Below are 21,938 nucleotides of genomic sequence, written 5' to 3'. Positions count from 1 at the left end.
AAAAACAATTACCAATAAAACTAGAATGACTGCTGTGAAATAATCGAAGTTTGAATTTGTATGAGAATAAGTTGGACACGGTGTAACTCAAAAATGAAAAAAAAACTCGTTTTTTTATGTGTTGTGTACATAAGCCTAAATTAGCAAGGAAAAATATAATAAACATATTCTACCCTCTGTCTACAAACCATGAAAACAATAAAAACCAACTACAAGCAATGTTTTCCAATCCCCAATTTTTTTTATTATCATTATATTTTTTCTAAAAAGATAATAACTTTTCATTTGATATATTGATCCTTAAAAACTTTTGGTTCAAAAGTTTGAATGAATGAATGCTAAATTTTGGGACACTCTGCTGTACCAGTTTGACAGCTGTTAGTGTCGCAAATCAATAATATAAATAAAATCCTGAAAAGCATCCTGTAGTATTAGATCTCTAAAATTGACGCTCTGGGCCATGCCACAAGTTTGTTGTTCGGCATACTATCTGTTAAGCATAGATCATAAGTCTCTTTGTTGTGGAAGCATGTTAATTGATATATGGATCGATTTGGTCCATTCAAAGCCTATCGAAAGCCTAGTCATGAAAACTCATGAAGCTTGAGCTGTCGCAAGGCATGTTTTGGTGTAAAAATGCAGTTGGCCCCTGCTACAGGTGCTCCTTGCGGGTATCCCGGAGGTTCCAAAAGTGTGGTCAATAATCCATTTAAAGTTTATCGAAATCATATTGATTAAAAATCATGAATAATGAGCTTTCACACGGCATGTTTTGAGTGATTAAAAGATCTAACCGCATGAAAACCGATTCCTGGGACATGGCCATATCTCGGTTGATTAAGGCTGATTTAAATTGTTGGCGTATCATTCGCTTTGGAAATTGTTCTTCTTTCTGTCTATTTACTAAAAATATCGTACTTTGACTATATGTTTAGTATTACTTCTGCGTGAAGTCAACGATTTACATAGTTGAAGATGCTAATTTCAAATAACAGACTGAAGTGGTAATTTTTATACGATAGATGAGCAGATGAAAGTATAGAAATGATAGTTTCGTTAGAGTACAGCAGTGTGAAAATCGCATATAGAGAGTTAGAAAGCGAGCAACGACAACTTTAGGAAGGTACAAATCGGTTTGATCATCTCTCTTTACCAAACTCCCCCGTTGGAGAGGCATGGTGAGGGGTATTCCATCCGCCACCACTGGCAATTAGCAGTGCTTAATTTAAGCAAGCATTAGCGAACCAGTAAGATTCACTAAATATGAGTGTATCAGATACAAAAACGCCAAGTTAGAGGGAGCATGGCGCTTGTGGCTCCTCCAATAAATTCCAATAGGGAAAAAGTATCCTTCCACCCCCCTACAAATTTTTTCAATTTTTTACCTTAAAAAACGTATTTACAAAAAAAAATATATTACTGAGCCTGTCTGTAGAATCTGATATCTCAATATGAAATTTCAATTTAAACTTCAATTCAAATTCAATTTTTGAACATTCCGGCTAACAGGGTGGTCATGAGAAACTGGGAATTTGAATGCACCCTTAACATATTTTGTATTCCTTTTTAAGATCTTATTTATTATAAAATTGTATCTAGGACTAGGATTTTACATCTTTTTAATAATTTTTAATTCTAAAGATCTTGATGATTTTTTGAAGTGGCAGAATATTGAAATGTTTTGATCAGTCCATGATCTCCAAAAAAGATCTGAGTTCTAAGTCTTGTCATCTTGGGAAAAAAATACCTTGTCTTTTAAAGTTTTGGATTTTTAAAACTTGTCTATGAGATTATTTTTAATTCTAGGGTCTCCAATATCAAACTTAGCTCCTTAACGTGGGTGGATCACCTTTTCGTGGTACGTTACGGGATGTATGATCTACTGCCGATTCCTAGTCCTGACTACTACAAACTAGGGGAACAGAATTTTTCAGTAATCAAAGGAACACATCTTAGTCCTTGTTACTATTTGTGCCTTGTTGATAGTGACGAGACACGGCTTTGTCCACCGAGGATGATCTTGAAACAAGGAAAACCTGAGTTAGTGATAATCTATGTGATTCGTAATATTCTGTTCGTTGTTCTCTTGTTTGAAGTGGTTAAGATAACAGAGGAAAAAGAAAAGCCCTAGTATCCTAGAACTGTTTTTAAGACTAAAATATTAACTTTTATTTTCTTCAGGGATCTTGAAATGGTTTCTTAATCCAGGATTTGTAGTTCAAGCCTTAATTCAGGACCCTTAAAATTTGTCTTCACCAGTGGCGTCGCGTAACCTCACTTTTTACCTGTTCAACGACTTTGAAAACGTTATTTAGGGTCATGCTTACATTCAAATCAGTTTCAAAAGGCACAGGATCTTCTAGTTTCACTGATTTGTACCCATTGGAAGTCATTCCCTTTAAATTTTTTAAGTTTTGAGAGTTGTTGAACAGGTAGATTGAGGTTAGGGCGACGCCACTGGTCTTCACACATGAAATCCTAGATTTTTGAAATTATATCCTTAGACCCACAATTTTATAATGGTTCAATGGTTTTTCCTAGTTCTAGAAACTTTAGTTCAGAAATAATGTTCAATATTTGAGATCTCGACAATATGCTGCTGTCGCATTATCATAATTCTTTGTATGTCCATGATTGTCAAAAAATAGTTTGTGTAGTGATGTACCATTTTTTTTCTAATTTTGAAAAACCAGAACCTTCAAAATGTGTATGGTTATTTTTTAAGGATCAACATTTTGAAAATTTTGTTCAATTTAAATTAAAATAAAATCAAAAATTATCATATGTAGCCTGTTTTCTCAAACCGGGAAAACTATCATAGACAACCGGGAAAACCGGGAATTCAAATAAAAAAATAAAGTAGTTCCTTTAAGCGAATTAAGATTCAGTGATCTCTTGGAATACACATTGAATATTTTCTCTTAGTATGAATTCCATTTTTTTTAGTAGCCTGCAAAGACTTTATGGCCAGCTAAAAATAAAATGGAGAGGTAATTTAAATTTATTTTAAGGAATTTTTAAAGGAATTCTGTGAAGGAGAATGATTTAAAATGGAATTTTGAGAACAATCCAATTAAATCCAGTAAAGAGTTCAGAGCAAATTTTCAAGGAAGTTAAAACACAGAAAAACAAATTGTACACTGTAAACCATCATCGCTCAAACACTAACGTCATCTGTTAAGTACACTGTCATGATAAGTATGCTCAACAGATGGCGGTAGTGTGTAAACGTCAAATGCAAGAACTAAATGCGTGTTTGATGAACAACATACAAGCGTTATGTCTTTTTGTCTACGCTTAAAACATAGACAAATTTGGGAGACCGAAAACAGAAACAATTTCAAGTTTCACACCGAAATTTGCTTTCTTTGTAATGATTTATTAACCATAATTATCCCTTTCCGCTAAATCACATTTGGTTTCATGCCTAATTAAATGTAAATCGCACATCCGAATGAATATCCAAAATCTATAAACACTGCCAATCTACTTCAAACCATTTTATAAAATGAATGGCAGAATGTGCCCGATTAACACTGGAAGTTTTAAAACGTTCTTCAAAAGTGTTAAACGCTGTACAGACTGGAGAGTTATAACATGTTATAACGGTTGTCAAATAATTGCAGCACAGAAACCAACATCAAGATAGCGCTATAACATGTTATAACTCTGTAGTCTGAACGTACTATTAGTTGGATAGTAACCTAACCATTATGAGAAACAACAACAAGATCATCAGTACTGTCAGGCTAACTAGCTGTTGCCATTTGGTAAAATGAAATATTTTCATAAACATCTTCAACATCATCCCCTCCCCCCCTAAATAATGTCAAGCAGTTGGCGCTTCTGATCAGGTATCAGAACGTTGGATCAGGCAAAAATCTTAAAAAAATGTTATATGGCAAGAACGCGTATTATTTAAGGAGCATCGGTATCATTAACAATTTTCACAAGCTTTAATTAGTATTGATGACAACTTAAGGGTCATCTTGATCTCTAGTTTTAAAATGTGTTTGTTTCCAATGTCAATTGTTGAAAACCGATCATATAGACATTGGCGCCAACGTGAATAATTTAGGACATTCGATGTCATTAACAGATAACGTTAATTTTTAACTCTAATGAGTATTAGCACGAACTCGAATTATTTTTGATCATTGAACTTGAAAGCTGCTGGCGTCTATAATAGAAAGTTGGTTATATGAACTGAAACAAAAAAAAATATTTACGGCATTTGCATGGGCGTATGTTATTCTCAATAATATGAAAAAAATTAGAGGGATGTTAATTTTAAACTCGTATAAAATCAAATTGAATTTATTCATATTTTTTACTTTAATTGGGGCTATATTTTTTAAGAAGAGATACATACAACAACAGCTGATATCAAGTTAATTAGACTTTTAACATTATTTTGTGTTTTTTGTATTGACTAATTTATAGCAATTTTCCTCAATTTACTTAGGATTTCCCAAAAAAATCAGATTTTTCAATCTATTTTTTATTTATTTAAAATTTGTCTGCTAAGTGGTCTTTAGATAACATTTAGAACTTTCAAAGGCGCAATTTTTGCCGTGCATTATTTTTAAAATCTTTGAGCGATCAACAACTGTTGCTGTAAAACAATCGTCTTAAAGAGCTTTAAAAGTCTCTAGAAGATGACTTTCATGAGAAATTTGAAATAAAAAAGTTAGTGCTAAAAAGCTATTTTTTCCAGGAACACCCTAAGTCAACTCCGAAAAATTACTCTTAAATGAGAACGTTAAGAGATAGCAAAAATTATTTCTTGAATTTAATCTAGCTACATCTTTTTCAAACTACACATGCATGTATTTTGTAAAACGAAAAAGTTAATTTTTTTAAATCCTCTAATTTTAAGACAACCCTAACTTTTGAAACACCAAAAGAAAGGAATTTTTAAGCACATAAACTTCTTTGAAGACACTAAATGTCCACATATTGAAACAAATGTACCAGCACATTTTATTTAAATTTGTCATTAGAGTGGTCCTTTGAAAACCATATTTTGCCAATAACTTTTTTTATTTCAAATTTCTCACGAAACTCATCTTCTAGATACTTTTAAAGCTCTTTAAGATGAATGTTTTACAGCAACAGTTGTTGATCGCCCAAAGATTTAAAAAAGTAATGCACGGCAAAAATTGCGTCTTTGAAAGTTCTAAATATTATCTAAAGTCCACTTAGCAGACAAATTTTAAATAAATAAAAAATAGTTTAAAAAATCTGATTTTTTGGGAAATCCTAAGTAACAATAATAAAAAAATAATGTTCTAGGTCTAATTTACTTGAAATCAGCTAAGCTACAACTTTATCGAAGAATGTATACCATTATTTCTGCAAAAAATATTATTACAAGATAATATGAACCACCCTAGTATTATTTGAAAACATAATTAGGGTCTAGCTCAAAATGCACCTTTCCTGTGAAATTCTCATTCTGGACCACTGTGCAATAGTTCGTGAGAAAAAAAATAAAAATAAATTACAAAAACAGCTCTAGACGAACTACATTGATCTAGATAAAAAAAAATGCATCATACTTTCATAATGTCTTGGTGGTCATTGCAAAGAATGCATGCAGAATAGAATAAAAAATTTGACAGTGGAGGGTTCAAATCCATTGGAACCTCTCAGTACCGAAATACCGGTACTCGCAAAAAGCGTCCGGTACTGACAATCCTAAATAAAACGTGTTCCCCATATTTGAAACATGTCATCAGTGGCAAATCTGTGAAATTTTTATCCATTAACGCGTAATACCATAGCATCCAATTTTTCTGATAATCCTTCCATAAACATGCTAAATTCCTGCGATTACCGACCCAAAGTCTCGTAGTTTTCATCTTCGCTCCTCCCATCGCTCTAACCTTCCCGGCTGCATAGATTTTTCGTCGCCTCACATTGATACTTATGACTGTGTAACGAAATTTTCCAGCAACATTGTATCTCCTCGTTTCTCGCAGCAATTCACCCGCTCATTCTCCATGGCACACAGTGGGACCGTTCTGAATGAAAGACGGTCAGAAATTTTTTCTCACCTTTTCTGACGGTTTAGAGGTCAGGTGTATTCTAAGAAGTTCCTTAAATATTACTCCACATCAGGTATCATCGAAAATAGTTGGTGTCTTCAGAAAAATTGCTTATTTTGATGTTATCTGAAACTTTTTAGAACATATTGGATTGATCAAATATGAATAAGATAGGGGAAATGGCTCTAATGTAGGCCTATGGATCTAAGATTGCGTCCATCGCTAAAAATCTGCTATTTATCAATTTTAGTCGATTGCTGAATTTATGTATGGGCCCAAATTAGGGGCATTAAGGCTGACATTACATCCATTTCCCCTACTAGATAACAAAAAAAACTTAAAAAAGTAGTCCTAGGAGAAAACCAACCATATCTCTCAAGGATTTTGTTGCAAAAATTTGATGTCTGAATCAAAATTTCTTATAATTATTAGTTCTACATCTTTGTTGAAGACATGAACCAGTTATCTAAAAATTCAGAAAGTGTGGAGTTTGAATGCTTAAAACTGGCTTAATAAATTTCCTGGTAACTATTTCAAAAGATGTGGAGTAACTTCGTAGAAGACGTCTATCATCTAACACGTAAAAAAGGTGAGAAAAAGGTTTGGTCGTATTTTTTTCATAACGGCCCCACAGTATACCGTCGAGATGCCGGTAGTGTGCTTAACAGAGGGGTTGAAAATTAAAATTAGAAAGTGAAAAGCAACGAGCTCATGGAATAATACACGGGGAGAACTGTTCCAAGTAGCAAGCCTAACATCTTAACCCGTGTCGTTATCATATGTTTTCATCATTGGCCTGGCATGCCTTTATTAGCGCTTGAGCCTTTGCTCCAATTTTCCCCTTTCTCCCTGGTCCTACGTTTCAACTCGCGTGCTTTGCTGGGAGATAGTGATGTTAAGGCAGCGAACAGCACTGCAAACCTTCCTACTCGAGAACGACGCATGACTTCGCTGTCCCGCTAACAATCAGCCAATCTTTGCCACCGTTGAAGGCACACAGAAGTATGGATTTGAATTTTTCAGCATCAACCAAAGACATCTGCATACATCTCAATAAACTCTTGGCTTTATTCGCAAAGCGAGACGTGTCACCCAAAGAAATTGTTGGTTTTTCCTAATTTTCTACCCGGAATCGGTGGTTTTCTTCGTTACTTCTTTTCTCTGCAGTTGCTGGAGTTGACAGTGTTGCCAAGCTTCTTGAAAGTGTGACGCAATATTTAATTTCAATTACTTTGAGAATTTTATCTAGCGGTCTAACAATAACAATGCAATGGAAGTTGAGATAATAAATCCATTTACAGAATATGTAGTACTACATAGATGGCAACGCTCCTAATGACAGTGCCGTCGGCAGTGAAAAAGTCACCGGAATCGACAGCAACAGCATTGAAGGGGTCTGGTTTCTCCCGGTGTGGCAACATGGTTGTCATCGAGTGGCAGCAAAAAAACCTATCACATACATTTCTTTTCCTCGGCCTGCCACCAGCCAGCCTCCATTAGAAGGGGTAGGGGGGGGGGGGGGGGGCAACCAAATGACGGGGAGATCCTCGAAGCTAGTTGATGATATTGTACTGATGCTGCTGTCGGCTCTAATATGCTCCAGCGTCGGGCAAACCGAATGCTGCAGAGGAGACAGCAACTCCATCCGGTGGCGGCGGCAGCGTGAGGCAAGCGGGAGAAAGAGTATGTCCTTGAACGGAAGAAAATGAACCGAAAACCGATTTATCCATTGCAAACCGAGCAAATGGAAAACCATGCGACGAGCGAGAGGTCGATATATAGCGAAAGAGAAATGGAGAAGAGATACGGATTCCTCCGGTCTCGGGTGCGTCAATGGCAGCCCAAGCAAGAAGCATCGAAGTAGCGGCCAGTGGTAGTAGATAGGGTAGGTCGGTTTAAAACGCACTCCTGAAGGAAAATGGCTCCGCGCTGTTTTTCATAGTTGTCCGACTGTCAAATAGTAAATTTAACAAGCAGCATTGCTAAAGTTCATTACTTGAAGTAGCATTCTGGCACATGAAATCCCACAATATGTAATGGGAAAGCAACGAAAAATTACGTGGGGCCATTTTACCCCAGGGGTGCATTATGGACTGTATTCCCCTACCTACATACTACTAGGGAAACCATTATCAGTTGGTTGGGTTGCGGAGGAAAATGCGTTCGAAAGTGGGATTCATGGAAAATAGAAAAACATGCTTTCTCATCCAAAGCCATGGCACTGAAACAACTGAAAGCTTTAATGACAATGAGTTATTATTTTATTTAGAGTAAACCGGTGATTAAAGCATGAGAACTCAACATAGGTCATGCCTGTAGAATGACGCACACCATGCTGGATTATGCAATTGTTATTTCAAACATATCTCAATTGACAACTGTGGAAGTGATCACGATGATTTTTGTGCACATCAAAGGACACCGAGCCTGACTGGTAAGATAAGGTAGTAAGGTGGTCAAAGATCACTAATTTGAAGGCTGTGCCCTGAGGTATCGATTCGAAGTAACAATTTCAGTTTTATCATGGTTTTGGAGACGTTTATAAGGCAGTAAATGGCTTTGAAGGTCATAATTAATCCGGAAATGTTACTTGGTTTATTTGGCGTTCCGCGCCAAGTGACGGAGAAAATTTTCAAAAGTGAATTTGACCTCTTCCGATTTGAACCAAATTTGAAGGGGCAAGCTAATTTAGCACCAAATTTTAAAAATCCAAATTGTTCTGCTGATTGGAGCACCCTTCGGTCAAAGAGTGCACAAAGCACTACATTATTTTGTTAATATCTCCGGAACGAATGAAGCTACAGATGCGCAGTTCCTCGCAGACTCGCGAATCGTTTTGGATCGATGTTTTTCAGAAGTACTTGTAGTTTTGTACAGTTGTTTGTTATTACCCAACGTGCAATTTTATACCTTTGGTTCCTTAGTTTTGTACACGACTTATTTCGGAAAAGGACTTCAAAATTATGTACATCAGTTAAAATGATGTACATCAGTTAAAAAATACATATCGCGAGAACGGTTATTTTATCAAGATGTGGCTTCAGCGAAGTTATAGGTAAGTATTGTGCCTTTTTAGAAAAAATATGCTTTGAAAAAAAAAATTGTTTTATAGAGAAAGAAATTTAAAATAAAAATAAATTTAATCACTCAAATTGCATTTTGATTATATGTTTAGTATTACTTCTGCGTGAAGTAATACTGTGAATGCTAATTTCAAATAACAGACTAAAGTGGTGATTTTTATACGATAGATGAGGTGATGAAAGTATAGAATTGATAGTTCCGTTTTAGAGTACGGCAGTGTGAAAATTGCATATAGAGAGTAAAAAGCGAGCTAGGACAACTTTGGATAGGGATGGTGAGGGGTTTTCAAAGGGGGAGTTTGGTAAAGAGTGATGTGAAAACCGATTTGTACCTTCCTAAAATTGCATACTTAAAAACAATATATTTTTTGCAGTAAAGATAACGTACCACTACTGACAATGTGGTTTAGTTGGACAACTCATAAACAAAAAAGTTATGAATTATTGAAAATAGTAGCATTTTCAAAATTACTAACTACAGTTATTAATTATCTTTGAAATATGTAGTGTAAATATAAAAAAAAAAAACAATAAATTTGTGTGTCCATTCTTGAAAATATTTTTAACGAAAATCCCAATTGCAGTTTACAGTTTTTTAATCAGACGCACGAGTTTCGCGAAAACAACCGTTGAAAATAAAAACCACTAAATGGTTGGTACATAAGTATGCACGGTAATATCCAGTGATGGCAAAAAAAATCCCAAAATCAGGAACGGCCGAAAATCACTGCTGATCTTGAGATCAGCAAAATCACAAACAGAAAATCAGCTTGGTATTACAGTCAAAGTAATAAACCGACATCCACCACCATTTTGAAATCCAATATGGTGGACCAAAATCCAATATGGCGGCCCCCGGACAGGGAATATGCATCTAAATCCACGCAGATACCCATATTGTATCATGTATCTTCAATCAGTCACTAACAGTAAACAACCTAAGTCTGAGCGTGAAGAAAAAAGAAATAATTTGAAGGACATACCACATTTGATTTCTGTTAAGGGATTGAAGAAACTGAAAAAGGGTCAATTTCACGATTTTTCTTTTTTTTTGCGAACAGAAACACTTTAAAAGAATGCGGTTTTCAGCATTCAATTGATAATATTTTGTTTCATAAACAAGAACGTTTAAACTAGTGAAGTGCCTGGCCAATTGAAAAATACTGATAGTCGCACCGGTGATGTAGTGGTGAGCGTGATTGCCTCTCACCCCAAAAGGCCTGGGTTCAATCACAGTCGGCGCCGCCGGGATGTTCTGAGGCATAAAATCTCTGATCACGCCTTCGGAAGGGAAGTAAAGCCGTTGGTGCCCGGTTCATGAGTTGATGGGTCGATATGTAGGATCCAGGTATGGGAGCTGCCTCCCTGGCTGCGGTAGCATTAGTGCTCAGCACAATAAAAAACCATATCGACGGAAAACAAATCAAGGAAAAGGCCATTCAATAATTACGTTAGCATGAGTTCGAATATTTCAGACACCCCCAAGACATAGTTAGATTGTCAAAATAATATAATGGGTGTATTTAACACTAGTATTGTTTTATTTAATTAAGGGGGTAGTACCAACCGGTTGGAACTAACGATTTTAAATTGGATCACTACTTGAGTAACCTATTGGTCCCAAGCAAATCAATTAACGTACCCCATTATAGTCTAAATTCTAGTACTAAAATATGTTTGTTTTGATTCGCTATGAAAGTTTGACAGATAAAATGAGGGGTTCGTGGATTTTTCTATGTTTCGAGGGGTGCATCGATTAGCTTGGACCGAAGAGAGTGCCAGAGCTGAGCCAAAAAGTCTAGCACGTTTCTTCGGGACCTTCTGGTCTTAGAGCTACCTCTATGATAGTACGTACATTCTGTAATTTAAAAAAATCAATATTTTTTTGACTTCAAAAGTTTTTGAGGATGTTTTTTTTTTATAGTAAACTTTACCCGAAGTCCTTCCGACATTCCGTTCGAAAGTAATAGGCCGAAACGCGAACCAAAATCCTGGCCCGCGCTCTGACGTCGCAAATCTTCAAACGCGTTTTTCTCGAAATATGATTTTTCAAGTTGGCGTGGGTGATATCTCAAAAACTTTTCATCCTATTTGCAATCCGTTTGAAATAATATATCCAAAACTACCTGCGTACGATATCTCAAAAATTCGTTTTTTGGTGCACACTTTTGTGTTAATTTTTCATGTGAAAAAATTGACATTATTTTCAAATGGTCCCCATTTTTTTTAAGATCAACATTTCGAAAAATCCTACTTACGTAGATTGTAAATGTATCTAAAAACAAGAGAATTTGGCTATGGACTCAACCCATACCCGTACCTGACGAGTTCGGGCCGGGTCCGGGTATTCAGAAAATTAAATTTTCGGGTTCTGATAGGGAACGGGTATTTAAAAAAAATCCAGCCATAATATTCAGTTATGGCGGTTTTATCAAAGCGATGGCGGTGGTTGCGATTTACAGTCCGGTCAAGAAAATCTTACTGAATTAAAATTTTCTTGTGCTTGTAACTCCGGTGCCTGCGAAAACAGTTGACCGATTCAAAAAATCAGGTCTATGATAAAGAAACCAGGCATAAAATTTGATAACGGCACAAAAACATCTGTAACAAACTTTCTAAGGCCCTTTACACGCGAACCAAAGTACGCTGTAGAAAATCAACAACATCATCGGATAGGGGCTATCACCTTTCCGAAAGTGGTATTGGTTTGCGTGGGCGTACTTTGGTTCGCGTGTAAAGGGCCTTAGAAAGTTTGTTTACAAATGCGTTTGTGCCGTTGTCTAATGTTATGCCTGAAACAATGTCCTTTTGTTAACCGTGGAAACCCGATAACATAAACGACACTTCGTGCATATTACAGGAGATCATGTTTAATTTGAAGTTCTAGTAACCCTATGACCATCAGGAAAGGGAGTTTCTGGTAGCTTTATTTGCTGTTTTGTTATGATTCTGCGTTCCGTTTTGCTTTTCTCCATTCCATCTGCTAAATGTCGTTTGAGCAATAATTTGCTCGGCGTGTCATTTTACCGAGAGTCCACGGTATTGTTTTTAGGAACTTTGATTGTGTGTTTTAGTATGTGAAATGGTTGGTGAGAAAAGCGTCTTTAAAAATTTAAAATAATAAAAAAATATTGAAAGATATATTAAAATTTAAAAGAACAACAAATATCCAAAATTATAATGGCGGCGCAATAAATATCATCACGGGGCGCGCCGACTTAAATTCGTCGGCAACGTGCGAAAAAGAGCCGGCGGCGGTGGTGTGGCGCGGCGGCGCTAGCATTGGGCGATCTTGAGGTAAGAATCGATCTTAGTGAATCGAGTCATTTTTTTGAAAATAATCGATTCACCGATTTAATCAATCATTTTGGAATCGATCTTTTGAATTGATAAATTGTTTTAAATGACACAAAAATGTTTCAAATATAACGGATCATGGGAAAGTTGGTGAAAATTAAGCCAAGTTCAGTCTAGAGTTGATATTTCGTTACATAAGCTATCTTGTTATGTCATTTCACCTATAATAGTCATTTAGTGTGATGATTGATATCATTTAGAAATAAATTACGTACGCAGTAAATGTTTTGAGTGTAACATACATCACTGCTGGTCATTAAAATAGGTGTAGGCAAAATAAATGCGAAATTTTAGGTTATGTTCATTCAACTTCATTTTATTCGACTATAAATTTAAGCATTTGATTGTGTTATAAAAATTAAGTAATTGCACGAGAAAACTCAAAGTTTAAACATTAAATTACTCACTCATTAGAATCAAACATAACATATTTATACCTGATCAGTAAAATAGGTGTGTTGCATAAAACTATAGTATAGAAAGCTTGAAAATAATCGTATAAGTTTTATTAGACTAATGACGCTTAGTAACCGCTGTGCCCTCCATTGTTAAGCAGAACCTTGTTCAATCTTCTTGGCAACCAAGCACTGACAAGTTTCCTTTGGTATAGCATACCACTCTTTTTGAACGGTGGTCCATAGTTGATCCTTATTTGAAAATGCTTGATCAGATAACTTTCTTTTAAGCTCGTTCCATAAATTTTTGATAGGGTTGATGTCAGGAGATTGGCTAGGCCATGAAATAATCGACGCTTTGTTTGCACGAAACTATTCCTTTACCTACTTAAAAGTGTGTTTCGGATCGTTGTCTTGCTGAAAATGCCATATAAGAGGCATGTTCTCTTCTGCATAGGGGAGCAAAACCTCCTCCATGATTTCTTTGTATTCTGGATAATCTCACATTTGGGATTGCGTATATAATTTCATCATCTGACCATTTGATTGATTTTAGAGAGAGAAAGTAGTGAAAGTTTAACCTGTATCATCTGCTGGACAACCAAGACGCCGTAGTGTGACGTGACACTAAAGTCGTTGCTGATAGGCGTGGCGATGAAAGTCGCACGATGCACAACGAAGCCGCAAAGGATGGTTGAAACGTCGAGACAACAGTTATCCTTCTCTCGCCGATCTTTTGTCGGCCTACGATGGGCAGGTCCTAGCGGTGCGAGGCCACCGACACGTTGATTGCAGCGGCAGGAGTGCCGCAGTCGACGATGATATTAGCGACGGTATGCCGCGAGTGAACTGGTATATACGGCGATGGGCCGCAGGCGACTCTTGCTACTTGCGGCGATAGGCCGCAGACAACTTGACGGAAGACGGCTTCTGAAGATACTCGACTGTCCCACGACGGATGTACCAAGGATTGGCTTGTTTGATGCGGCTGGTCTGGCTTAGGCGTTTCGTTCGCCCACAGCGAACACCGATGGATAACGATGGTACTATTCACCAAACTCGAAGCCAAGCATGCAGGTTGTTGTACGCAGGGTGACACACCGAAAGGATGATGAAAGCGATGCCACGTGGCGGGGAACTATTCCTATCCAACCGTCCGTTGCTCGTCCACTGACTCAGGGTTTGTGACGTGTAACCCTTACGGATCGGCAAGACCGGTGAGTGAGCACGGTCTGAAAGGGCGACTGAGGCCGTTTCGCGCGACGGTTGCGTCCTATAGCTCAGGGCGATTGATGTTGGCCCCTACGGACTGAGGCATGTGGTAACAGATGAGGAGTGTCGGAATTCCTTTGGCTCAGGACCTTGGCTGGGGTCCCTACGGATCAGATTGGACCGGTGAGCACGGCCAAGCGTACGACGAACAAATTCGAAGTCTTCGAACACTCTCACTCTGCGTCCTATGGCTCAGGGAGTTAGCGTGGTCCCCTACGAACTACTAATGGCAGTGCACTAAGCATACACTATGTGTCCACGAGGTGGCTCTCCTTCCTATAGGAGGTTAGATCACTAGCACTAGCTTGGTCTTCCCGCGTGGCGCTTTCGGTGTGGAGAAAAGTCTCGAACCTGCGAATTTAGACCGAACAAAAAAACCTTCGTTCGAAGGTTTAAACAACCTTCAAACGTACCACGAAATCGTCTTACCACTGGTTGTCAGCACTATTAATCTCAAAGGTTTTTCCTACCTGATGCTTTCTATAATCCTGCAAATTTCAGGATCTTTCTGAAACCGATCTGGTTTTACAAAAGAGGAGCAGTTCTTTAACGAGAATAAAAATTAGGCTATTTAATAATTGCGCCTTGTGCCACTTCTGGCTTTCACTCACTTTTAACAATAGTATAACTTTTTCTGACCCAGTACAATGGGGAGTACAATTCTTCTGTTTTACTTCACTATCTAATACACTGAACTGCTCCGACTGACGATCGATTGGCGAAAGAGGCCTGAGTTTTCTCAGCTTATTCTGAGCTGCCCACAATTAGAGGCGGTTATACTCGCGACACAATGTATTCACTGCTGCTCGTATTGTCACAGAGCAAACGAGACAGAGTTTGTTGCATGCTTCATGTCGCATCCGACATCAAGTAAATATCGCACGATCTTCGGTCGTGTCTCGGCTAACTTTTAGCTGTTCAGAATTATGGTTACAAAATGAACGATTTAAAAAACGAAAGATTAACATATAAAACAAAGCGATTAGATGGTAGGAGTGTAAAAGCAGGAAAGTACGGAAAGTACTTAATTCAGATAATCAAAAACTCATCCGAGAGGGATACCAAGAAAGCTAATTGAGTCATGCGTTTTGCATAGAGCCGATATCAATTCTGAGTGGTTTCACCAGTTTGGAAGAATAGCCTCTCTGACGGAACACTTGTTACCATTCAGTCGGAGGCGAACCAGCCTAAGGCTGAAAGCCTCCTAAATAAAGCTAAATTAATTAATTAATTGTTACCATTCTTGATAAATAGTCTCGAGCAATGGGGTATACATGGGGATATACACTACGGATTTTCTCCCATGCTCGAAAAGGATCGACAGAACGTGGGAAAACAGGCTGATGCAAGAAATTTTGTAATTCTGCCGATATGACCCGATGGTGATCCAGTTCTGACATAGCAGATGACTTGATGAACCTGAAATATGTCATAAGAAGTGAATGTTTGTACATATGTAGATTAATAACTTTCTTTGCCATTTCGTCGTGAATATCCCACAGGCTTCGCTTTTGGTATTATAGATCTTCTCAAACACAATTTTAACTGCCCGAACGTGAACTGAAGACTCCACGTACAGGTCAATATTAAATTGCAAAAGCAAATGCACTGAAATTTTTTTTTGTTGGATCGAAATAAAAATCGAATGAAAAGGATCGATCCAGTCGATTTTTGTCGTGTTTGAGATCGATTCAAAAAATCGTTTAATCAAACCAAAAGAATCGATCTTTTGTGTTTCGATCCAAGATCGCCCATTGCTAGACGGCACACAGGACTATTTGCTACCCGAAAAATGAAGCCAAGGTTTCGTGAGGCTTTCCCCTAATAAACAAATACCATAAACGAACTGTATCCCGGATGGGTAAACTATCCCACAAATGGTTTGGATGATACCCCAAACCCATCGTTAAGCTCTCTTTTATGATTATTTTTACTAGGGTCGTGACTGCGTACGACAAATGCGGCTTAAACGTTTTTCGTCAAGTTTCAAGTACATGCAAAAATGAACTTTCCAATTAAATGTTTAAGGCAAACATGGTATTTAGTAAATACAATACCTTTTCATGAAACAGTTCAGAAAGATCCCGTATGTTTAAAAAAAAAATAAACGCATAAGCTAAGCATGATTGATTTGTGTGAAAAATGTTGTCATGAGACGTACGGTGAAACAAAAAATCAAATGGTTTGAAGTTAACTTTAGATCTTAAAATAATCAAAATTGCTTTCTTTATACCAAATATGCTTAGTACACCTTATAAGGGGCTGTTCATGGGCCACAACTCGACTAAATTTTGATAGTAACACCCTTTAGAAGAACGTCCCAAAACTGCTCTAGTGGTTAATTTGAAGTATCTTCCTACACAAAACGCAGGTGTAACATCTTTATCATTAAAATTGAATGAAATATGGACTACGGCATGCACTAAATCGAAGATACCACAAAAATCAATAATCATTAGTCACATTACTTTTTGCATCACTATTCATCATCACTATTTTTAAAACCCTGAAAACAAGTAAACGTGAAAGATAGCTGCTGGTGTTTTTAATTTCCTATCTCTCGTGAAATACTATCAACAAAGCAAAAATAGAAGGCACAAAAGGATAGCGAGTAATTGAACATTCCAATGAAAGCTCTCTTGCCACCGTGGAATTGTTTATTTATGGCCCGGCTTGTGCAAGAGACACTATGGATTGGTAATGCTTCCGAAAATCTGGCACTAGCTGATGTACCTGTGTGAATGTTCGTCCCGAAAGGAATAAGTTGCTCAACAATGAAAAGCAGCGCATAAGGAAATGTGTCTGACAATGCGTTTAAATTTGATTTCGGTTCGATAGCAATAATGGAAAATTTCGTTAGATCGAATCTTCTTCTGCCACGTTCGTTAGAGGTAATCGATTGATTTGATGCACTGTTTCGCAGGGAATTGGTAAATGTTCTTGTGATTTTGATCTCTATCGTGTCTATTTGTTGAATTCTATTTTCCGTTATCCATAGTAACGTGAAAGCGAGTTCGAAAATGGCTAATAAATCTCCATGAGTGGTACACTCGATAATGGCGATGATTACGAGACACTTTTCTACGACGACAACATCTGATTACCATCCCGTCACCTGTCAGGGCAAAAGATCATAGCACTGACTACGCTGCTTGTATGTATATTATCGAATGCACTTTCCTTTTCCTACGTGCATGCATAGCCCATATCTGCCGAGTATGCTTATTGACATACACTGCAGCAGTGAGAAAGTAAGCCAAACCAAACGTCAATCGCAAAAGAGCGCAACCTAATACCGGTTCCAAAGGCTTACACCACAAACCGATCTGGTTTCGTCGGTCGGTGGCTGGTAGGTACGTGGTGATGGCATAACTAGGTACACGACAAACCATGCCCCGTAGCAAGCAATGCAGTTCAAGCTGCCTGCCAAGATGCTAATCAGCAAAGTATCAGTTTAACGGAATTTGCATCGAATGCATTTGGATGGTCGTCGTCGGCGTAACCGTCTTGGCGAGAGACATGCAAGGAACTTTTACATACATCCATTAATAATGCATGTTCGGAGTCACTTCATCGTGACAAATTTATTTTCCAAAAGTGGGCTGGAAAGCGCAACCTTGAAAGAAAAATCCAAATGCATTAATTTATTAACTGAAACATTTCAAAAATTCTTGCTGGATACGGCGCATTGAAAAATTATTTATGTTTTCTCTTATACGTCTACGGCCCACTCCCTTCAGGTGGATGCCCGCCGTGACAGTGAACCAAAAAGGGCTTGAAGCGTAATGTAGTTCAGCGGCGTGATGTTACCAACTTTAGCACGTTCCAATCGGTGGTGCAAGATATCGAGCTGCGCGGAACTTGTGCATGGGTTGATAATTTACCGCACCACTCACTTTAGAGCATCATATATAGGTAAACCAAGTGCCCGATTCACAAATCATCTTTACGCCTGCTCCACCGCACGGATGGAAGCTGTAGAGTTTCTTGACTCACATCGTAACGAATGTAGCCTTTAGATACAAACTGGGGATGGTTGCTTTTACCAAATTTTCCATAAACCTCCTCAACTTCACAAAACGAATAATATTGTCGCTAGACTTGAAAACCGAAATGACCAACTCGCGACAATCGATTTAACTCTTGTTGTGTACGTTAAAGATAACGTCGCATCTAGTGCGAACTATAGCGCATCATTTGACGAATACAGCGCACTAGATGCGACGTTATGTTTAACGTACATAGCGAGAGTAAAATCGATTGTCGCGAGTTGGTCATTTCGGTTTTCAAGTCTAGCGACAATCTCAACTGAACCAAACTGAACATCCCTTTCCTTTCATTGAACAATCGTGTGGGCTCCGCAATCTTTTCCTGAATAAGGTTGAAAAATTACCTGACAGCACGGTGTGTGGGGAATTCATGCCATCCTCCAGTTGACATTTCCCAAAGACTTCTGGACCTTCAAGACAACTTAACATCTTGTTGACGATGGTGATTCTTGTGAATGGAAAATGGCTACCAATATGGAGGCGCTGAAGAATTGTTGTCCACTTGTACAGGATGGTTCCGGAAAGGAGATACACATGCGGTCAGGTTCCAAGTCACGTATATAATTTCATTCCTGACAGCGAGAGTGAGTTTGGGTCGAAAAAGTTAAAATACACTCACTCAGTTCCATTTAAACTGGGTGCAGGAGTGCCAAGACGATAATCAACTTGGAGAGCTGATGGTAAGTGTTAATTGAAATAAGATGTAATCGTCGCCTTCGTTTCTACTTCTTTGTTGCACTTTGTGCACTTGTTGTGTAAAGGCGGAAAGCACTTGCTTGTTTAGCTGGCAGAAACTTTGCAACAAATATCGGAAGATGAGAGCTAGATATCTCGACAAGCTGCTAATGATCCTGTTGACGTTATGAAATTGATGCTATGGCTTCGTAGTGCCTTCCGTCTACAACTGCTGTCAAGCTCAATTTGCATATCTGTGATTTGTATCAGGTGAAGTAAGTTATCAGCACTTGCATGCTCGTGTATCATTTAGCTCTCTTTTTTCTTTAGTGTTCGATTCAGTGATAAGGGGGGATTGTGACTTACCAAATTTAAACAGAATACAAACGCACCTCAGCGCTTATCTGGAAAGAAAAGTAGAAAAAAACAAAACAACTAGATTAATAAAAATGGGTTCAAATTTAAAATAAAGTTGAGACGATTATTTCCGGAATCCCATAGATGCTACTAATTTGATTTAAATCTCTTACAGATTGATTTGTCGGAGATGTGTTTTAAGCTCATGGATTCCAGATATTAGCTTTGTTCAATGAGAGCTCGAAACAGACATTTGGTGTTCATTTAGCCCATCCGAGTTGCTCCAAGTTCCTTGTGCTGGTGTTCATTCTACCAAATATGCGCAACTCCAAGTTGTTTGAAACAACCTGGAAGTTTTAGTTCGAGCAAGAACTGACTCGATATGACAAGGAGAATTTTAGAAATGAAGAAAATAAATCGTCTAACCTTTTCCATTATAGTCACTTCAACACTTTTAGGTCAATCGTGATTTGTCCGGGGATTAAATTTGAACTCATGACTTTGGCGTGAGGTGTATGGGTGATAAGCACTACTCCGGGCCTTTCCCAATAGAAACTATTCAAAATTACATAACACCTTGCCTAATATTCAAATTGTAAAGGGCGAACATGAAATTATTGCAACAAATTTAATTTGCTCTCAAATTTCACGTATTTATCAGATAAAACCCAAATTTGTTGAGTGGTTCTATGCATGTATTTAGCACAGTATACATATATTGGTTCAATTTTTAGGGAGCTGTTTGATAAAATGCCCGACACTTTTGCTTCACGCCATCCATAAGAGTTTGTACAGTCGTATCCGGAACCTTTTTCTCGTTTTTTTTATCCGTTTCGTCCGCATGTCATTTGTATCCTTTAAATACTCGGTCTTTCTGAGTTCCCGCTTCATTATGGCCCAATAGGTTTCGATTGAGCGTAGTTCTGGACAGTTCAGTGGATTCATGTGCTTGGGGACAAAATGCACCGAATTAGCCACATATCATTCCATCACGCTTTTAAAATAGTTACATGAAGCTAAGTCCGGCCAAAACAATGATTTTCATTGTGCTGCCCTAAAAATGGCAGCAGACGTTTTTGGATGCATTCATTTTTGTAAATTTCACCATTGATGGTGCCCTTTGTGTCGAATATTTTACTTCTTTTTCCAATGGTGTAGATGGTGTATTTTGATGCAAATTTCGACATTTTTTTTTCTTGAAACGATCATCCACTTAGAACTTATCTTTTCCTGAATAAAATCCTCTCCTGGTATTTGTTGGAAGTCAACTTTGACTTTTGTTTCATCATATATCACACAGCAAGTGTATCTGGTCAACATTTCCGTGCAGAGCTTCTTTGTGCGGGTTTTGGCAACGTTCATCACGGTTTGAGAAGTTTTGAACCTTGAATGCATGTAATCCATCTATTGTCTTAACCATCTGAACGTAATGTTGTGAAACACCGATCTTTTTGGCAACATCACTTGTTGAAATGTTGGGATTTCGGGTGAAATTACCCTTGACCTTTCCCTCCGATTTCCTACATGCTACTCCCGGTTTCCTTCCTGTTCCGTGCTAGTAATCCAATGGCAACCGGTCCTTGACCCTGTTTATAACTATTGATACGATTGAATTATTGATAAGTAGAATTTTTCCTAAAGCACGATGGGACAGCTCTAGTGGTGCCGGTGGTGTAGTGGTAAGCGTTATTACCTCTCACCCCAGCAGGCCTGGGTTGGTTTCTGGTTCTGAGCAGGCATACCAAAAGTACCGCCTCATGACAGTATTCCAACGGCTGTCGCTTTCTTTTTCCTACAACAGCCTTGAGATTGAGCTATAAGCGACAGCCCACAGTGAGGCTTTTATACGACATGCAACGTTGCCGTCTTGTGCTGTTCACGACAGCTTGTTCTTAGTCATGTATTTTGTTCGTTCGGCTATGACAGCCTCGGATGGTCATTCGTAACTTTCCTCGTACATACAACAAGCAGTCCGTCAAACTGCCGATTCGTTGCTGCTGTCTTTGAAATTTTGTTTGTATGTCGTAAAACTGCTACTACACTACCAGTGTGGCGCCGGAGCTCGTTCGGTTGCTATCACGTTCGTGCTAACCATTGCAAAATTTTCATCCGATATATTTTTTTTTAAACGCACGGTCTCCGGCGAAAAATATAAGCCTACCCGACACTAACCTGACTTCTACCAAACCCCAACCCGATGTTGGCCCGACATTGACCTGACATTAACACAGAATTGACCCGACATCGACCTGACATTTGGCCGACGTCGACCATAAAATGACCTTACATTGATCCGACATCGGGCCGACATATCTGTTCGGGATCATTCTTCTGGGTTTCTTCCATACTCCACTGCCGTATATCAATTGTATATAATGTCTCGTGACAGCCTTTTCGTGACAGCCACTTGGGTAAGCTGAGGGATGTCGTCGGTTTGTGAAGGCTGTTTTGACGACAGAAACATTGAGAACCTGGTCATAAAGAAATGGATAAATACAGCCCATTCGGTTCACTACGTTCCAAGCACGATGATTTTAGCAAAGCGGGTATAGATGCGACTGTTCTAATACAGCTTTCATTCGTTCGTGCGTGCGCTGTTACCAATACACTTCGAATTCAGATCTGAACGTACGGTAGCAAGCGGTAGTAAAGCACACAAAGCAACAGTCAATTCAGGTATAAACCAACTGTCGCGAGGAG

The 21,938-nt window shown here is 38.2% G+C and overlaps 1 protein-coding gene across 1 annotated transcript in view; it reads right to left on the bottom strand.

The window, feature by feature from the left end:
* Positions 1 to 21,938, bottom strand: part of LOC135698378 (protein muscleblind-like) — an 847,806-nt gene that overhangs the window by 767,405 nt on the left and 58,463 nt on the right. Inside the window, exon 2 of the mRNA XM_065218320.1 lies at positions 19,248 to 19,285. The gene's annotated coding sequence lies outside the window, so the exon portion shown is untranslated. The remainder of the gene's footprint in view (positions 1 to 19,247; positions 19,286 to 21,938) is intronic.

Source organism: Ochlerotatus camptorhynchus, unplaced genomic scaffold, assembly GCF_037179485.1.
Source record: "Ochlerotatus camptorhynchus isolate MF236.1 unplaced genomic scaffold, CSIRO-AGI_Acam_v1.1 ptg000085l, whole genome shotgun sequence".
Lineage (NCBI taxonomy): Eukaryota > Metazoa > Arthropoda > Insecta > Diptera > Culicidae > Ochlerotatus > Ochlerotatus camptorhynchus.
The sequence above is the reverse complement of the archived record's forward strand: the minus strand, read 5'-3'. Positions and strand labels throughout refer to the sequence as shown.